We start from the raw sequence: 6,001 nt of genomic DNA on the forward strand, positions 1-6,001 counted from the left end.
AATCATCACCTTCATATAATATAATATATATATAATATAATATAATATAATATAATATAATATAATATAATATAATATATATATACATTTGTATTTACCTCAAGGCACCATTTCATCCTTTGGTGTCAACGGAATAGCATTTTGGGGAAATACAGTTATCTTTTTTTAATATAAAAATATCAATACCGTTTATTTTTGTACGGCAAATGTGAAGTTGGAACCAGTCAGTAAGTAGCTTAGCTTAGCATAAACACTGGAAACAGGGGAAAACAGATAGCTTGGATATGCACCTCCTTAGTCCACTGATTAACACAAAATATCTTGTTTGTTTAATCCGTACTCATGGTTTCTTCCGTGTCTGAGACTGTGACATTAAGACTACAGAAAGTCACCATCTCAGACTAAAGAGTCCAAACACGGGACCCCCCATAAGACCACAACCTGACATTTATACATTCTGGTGTTTGTAATAAAGGTGTTGTATTGGTGAGCTTTAGAGGCATTGATTTTCCCCTTTGGTGGTATCCAAGCTGGCTGTTTCCCCCCCCGGCCCCAGTCTTTATGCTAAGCTACGCTAATAGCGTGCTGGCTCTAGCTTCATAGTAAGCACACAAATCTTCTTACTCTTTGCACCCTAAATGAATGGGAATTCAGTGGTTCCCATTCAGGACGTTTGAGGTGGTTATCATTCAACCCTCATATAAACATAGTATCGGCATATAGTATTAGCTGTACTTTACTGCACTGCGTTACTAGTGTTTCTTTTTCCAACCTCACCCTTAAGAAGTGTTCTCTTTTTTTCTCTCTCTCTGTTATGTTGTTCTTGACCTGGTTTCCTCTGCTGATTTGCCTACAAAGATTGCCTTATGGTAGCGAGGATGGTGGAAATAACAGTTACATGTTCAGCATTCATTCACCTGGAATTGCTCATGTGCATGTATCTGTATCTGTGTGTTTGTGTTTTGTTGTGAGATTGTGTTCAAACTCTGCGTCTCTCTTCCGCCTCAACACACACACAAACACAGTCTGTAGTCCCCAGTAGCAAAGCGCAATACAGTTCATTTTGACTGAAAATGGAGTAAAAACACAAACAGAGGGCGTAGTGGCCCCCAGAGACCATGGATGCCATTTGCCTCAGTACAGCAGTCGGCCCCCACCTCTGATTTGATCTACTTCTGTACTTTCTGCGCCACCAAACTCTAACAACATTCAAACATGGTGATTCACTTTGAACCTGAATCATTCTACAGGAGTGTTACACTTTTCTGATTAAAGGAGGATTATAATATTAATATCCCAGTCATTGTTTTTTAGTATTTCTTGTGTTATTTTTCAGAAGCTCCCTATGAAGATGCTTTGTCCTGAACAGTATGCAAAGCATAGCAAATCAGACAAATATAATTCTACACAAACCCACTCTTTGGCACTTAACTCTGCTATGGTGGAGGTCCTGTGTAAATGTTGTGTTTGGCCAGCCTCTAAAGGGATTATGATGTGTTGACTCAATAAAAATGTGTTTAGTTTACATATGCGATTTACAGCAAACAGCTGTTATGTTTTTCTATCTCTTTGTAAATGCACTTAGCTTTTACTCCTTTATCCCTCAGCCTCACCCCCTCCCTCTCTTCCTGCAGCTCTTTTAACTCAGATTGCAATAAGATCTATGTGAGCATTCACTCATGTGCTCATAAGCTGCAAAACTGCCATTTTCTTCCTGTTCTCATTTAATCTCATTCATCATTTCTGTATCTTCACTTGCTGTTTATCTGAAATCATTTTTAATCATATAGTGGTAATGAAGGTTTGGGACATTTAAAACGAGTTGGAATTTTAGCATGTGTGACTTGATGTCTGACTTCCTGGCCTGACCAGGCATACAAAACTTGGTTAGAAGGCACTGATGCAAAAGCACTGATGCAACAATCAGTGCTTTTGCATGTTTATAAGAGTTATGTGTATATTTGTGTGTGTGTGTGTGTGTGTGTGTGTGTGTGTGTGTGTGAGAGAGAGAGAAGAGAGAGAGAGAGTGTGTGTGTTGGTGGAGCTGCTTGAAGGAGAGCAGTAGTGATGGAGCCTGAAAGCCCTGCAGCGCAGCTGTTCTCCCAGTGCATCGTCAACTTCACTGCTGAGCCCACAACACACGCTCAGCCTTAACCCCTGCTTGCACACTCTACTCTTCTCTCTGAATCTTCCCTCTCGCTTCTTGGTCTTTCCTTATTCTCTCCATCCACTCTCTCTGCTTATCTAAAGCTCTCCATCTGAATCTTTATATCTCTCATCTTCAAATAGTTCCTTTATCCACTTGCTTTCAATTATTTCAATGATTACACCTTTATGCCTTAGCCACGCTATGACATCTCTCTCAGTCACTTCTTTTTATCCCATGTGTGCTCTTAACCCAACAAAGACTCTTACTTCCAGGATGATCACCCAGTCCAGCTGTGAACAGCTGCATGACTGAATGCTCTGTTGATAACTCAATCATAAGTCCTATGCTCTTGTCTCATGCACAGTCAGAGGGTGGGGCCTTTGGGTGACAGACAGCTCTCAGATAGAAGGACAAGCACTATGTCATCATGGTGACTGCAGAGCGATTTAAGGAAATGGAGTGATAAGAGCAGAGTGGAAGAGGCTCAAGCCTGAAGGAGCCACTGGCATTAAAGCAATGTACCAAGATTCATGGATGTGTGTGTAAGATGCTATGCATATGAGTGTGAGAATATTCATGAGTTCATTTGTGGGTGTATGTGTGCACACATGCACATGTCAGCATGCCTGAGTACATGTGCACACATGTGGGCCTGTATATGTGCATGTGTATTGTGTGTCTGCTTTTTTTCCCTCTAAATTCCCATTCATCATCCAAACCCAACAATGCTGAGTAGATTTCTGTTTACTCGAGGTCTGCATTGTGTTGGGAGAGCCAGACACATGCTCCGTGTTATATTAAGGCATTGTTTCAAAAGTGGTTGCTTTGCTCCTCTTTTTCTGCCACGGAGATTAAAAATAGAAACATTCATGCTCTCTGAATGTACTTTCCCTCCAGGAAGTGTTCAGTTGTGGGTGTCTGACATTGGCTGCACACCATCACGTGGCATCTCATTCTCAGGCTACTATTGGCTGGCACCTGTGGGGCTCTGTGAAGAGAAGCTTTTCTGACAGGACCCAGGAGCCCAAAGGAGTTGCTGGAAACTGGGAGAAGGACAATGTCGGTGGAACCAGGAGAGCAGTGGGGGTGCTTGAGAGATGGCATCATCATAACTGTGAGTGCGGAGGTGCTGGGATGTGACCTCCCAGCTACAGCAAAGGGCAGGAATCCACAGAGATGGTCACATGGCTGAAGAGGTGCAGACGAAAATGAATGAAGGAGAGGATGGTGATTTTGCAGCAGTGACACTCAGAGAGCATGTGTCATAATCATAAGTTCAGCTAACACTTACATGTGTTGTTGTCCTACTCACTGTTACCAAAAAACTTTACCACATTTGGTTTCACTGCATAAGGTGAGAATAAAAAACACATTTGACCTAAAAAATTTATTAAGTATCCATTGATTTCATAATTAATTAATTAATTAAAAAACTCCTCTCTGCTAAATATGTTATGGTTCTAATGATTTTACTTCAGCTATTGGCTAATAAAGTGGATGGAACTATCCTATAAACCACCATTTATAGAGGCTGTCATCCTATATTTATGGGGAGACAGTGTCCTCTGGTGTTTAATGTTAGGAATACAGCTGGCCTTGAATGAAAGGACGTCCAAAATGGAGTAATGAGAGACAGCAAATTTTCCTGCAACACATGCAGGATAATGTCTTTGATATTTCCATATAGCGCCTCTATGATCTACTGTGACCTTTTATGTCAAGAACAGACAGTATTGTCTGACTGATCTATTGTAGCTGTAATAAAACAGATAGGCCTAAAAATCCTGAAAAGATTTTGACACTACCCCTCTCCTCGGTTCAGTGGAAGATCCTGGACTGTACCACATCAGCAGTTTTGGCATGAAACAACTCTTCTAAATCATCCTGTCACTCATGGACAGTTTGCACTTCATGTCTTCAAAAAATATCAAATTCACCAAAAGGTCCAAGACATTACAATATACCAAGTTTTAATCTGGCTCATATTTTATTGATTGTCTTCAGATCACACGTTCGATACAGCAGTGAGCAGTAGAAACAGGTCAAATGTACTATCAAAGATTATCCTCTAGATGGCAGGCCGAATCTCTTTGTCATCATAATATAGTCAGACGTTTAATGTGCACATGCAGGCTTGAAATCAAATACCAACATATCAGTTGTTGAAAATCAGTTGTTTATCAAAGTAATTTTAATAATACATTGATATTTTCCTTTTAAAGTTTACAAACATGAGTGAAAAACAAGATTTTGGAGTCATATTTAATTTCACACTACAATTTAAATACAATGAAAATACATTGTGGTAAATGGTAGAAAATTTGTGTACTGTGTGTTTGGTGTAGCACAATACCACTTTGTTTATCCGTGCAATTACAAATTGTTGTTGTTTTCCAAATTGTGTTAAAAAGGTCATCTTCAATTAAAGAGAGAGGAAAGAGCAACTCTCACAGATAATAGAGTTTTTTTTTTCTCAGTGATGAGGTCCAAATATGTCTGTATATCTGGCCCAGGTCTGCTGCAGAAGGTTTCTGGGCTAAAGAACAAAGTGTCCTCAGTCAAACTCACTGAGCATCAAGATGCGAGACAGAAGAAAACAGACAGTGAGGAGGAGATAATTAGGAGATAATTATTGATCCCACACTGGGGAAATTCACTCCCTACAGCAGCTCCAGATACAACACAGCAGACAGGAAAATTACACATTATTTAAAAGTTTAAAAACTAGAAAAGATAAGAAAAACATAATGAAAATAGATATAATAAGAGTTATATGTACATTAAATACAGATCACGACTGCATGGTGTGTGCCATTCTGACCATTTTAGAAGTAAATCTTCGACTTAAAGGACACTACCACTCTTCCCTTTATGATTTTATTCTGTCTTTGTCTCATTCTCCCTTTCTCAAATTCAAATTTGCTTTAATGCATGATTAAGAACAGTATAGCCAAAAGCAGCTTGCACAAAATTAACAATGTAGGTACACTGATTCAGAATGTGAGGAAAAAGATAACAAAAAATTGCTTGCACATCACTACATTATAAACACTATGTATACCACACACTATTACAAAGTATATTATAACATACTACACATCAACCACAACAACACCAATATACTACATTGTATAGTACAACAATAGTAAGACTTAATGGAAATAGAGAATAAAGGAATATATATGAAGATGAGATCTAGTGTTCATCATTCTCTGTCTGTCTCTCTTGCATTCTTTGTATTTTGTATTTTTTGTATTTTGTATTCTGCATTAAGCATTTTTCATTAGGATGGTGAAAGTATATGATGAATGATGTGAAAAAAGTTCATCAGTATCTGGTCTTATAAAACAAATGTGGAATACAAATTTATGTTTTTGTGGATGCTGATTTGATAAGAAAACAAAGAGTGCTGAAAAGTCCTTTTCCTCTTTATTGCTAATTCTGCATTTGTCACTCACATCGCTCATTTGTATTTTCTGTTAAATGTCTAACAAATACAAGTTAGAGCCTGTTTAAACATGGGCTTGGGCGATACAAATGGGTGTTTGGCGTAAGTAAATAACAAAGAACAATCAACCATCAAGTTCTAAATGATTAGTTTAGACAGTAAAGCCAAAATGAATCAGGGTGAGATGCTTCAAATGTCTGCCCCTCCTCCCCCCCAATTATCCAGCCCCTCGTTTCAGGCACATAGACATACACACACACACACACTAAGGCACATCTAACTATGACACTCCTCCACCATCCTAGTCACACAGTAGCCAATGAAATAAGGGCCATTGGATTTAGGCAGCAACTCCCAGCTCACGTCACTGGATTCCCCCTCCTCTCCCCCTCTGTGTATGTGTG

The sequence above is a fragment of the Morone saxatilis genome, unplaced genomic scaffold, assembly GCF_004916995.1.
Source record: "Morone saxatilis isolate NCDOM2014 unplaced genomic scaffold, NCSU_SB_2.0 Contig18, whole genome shotgun sequence".
Lineage (NCBI taxonomy): Eukaryota > Metazoa > Chordata > Actinopteri > Moronidae > Morone > Morone saxatilis.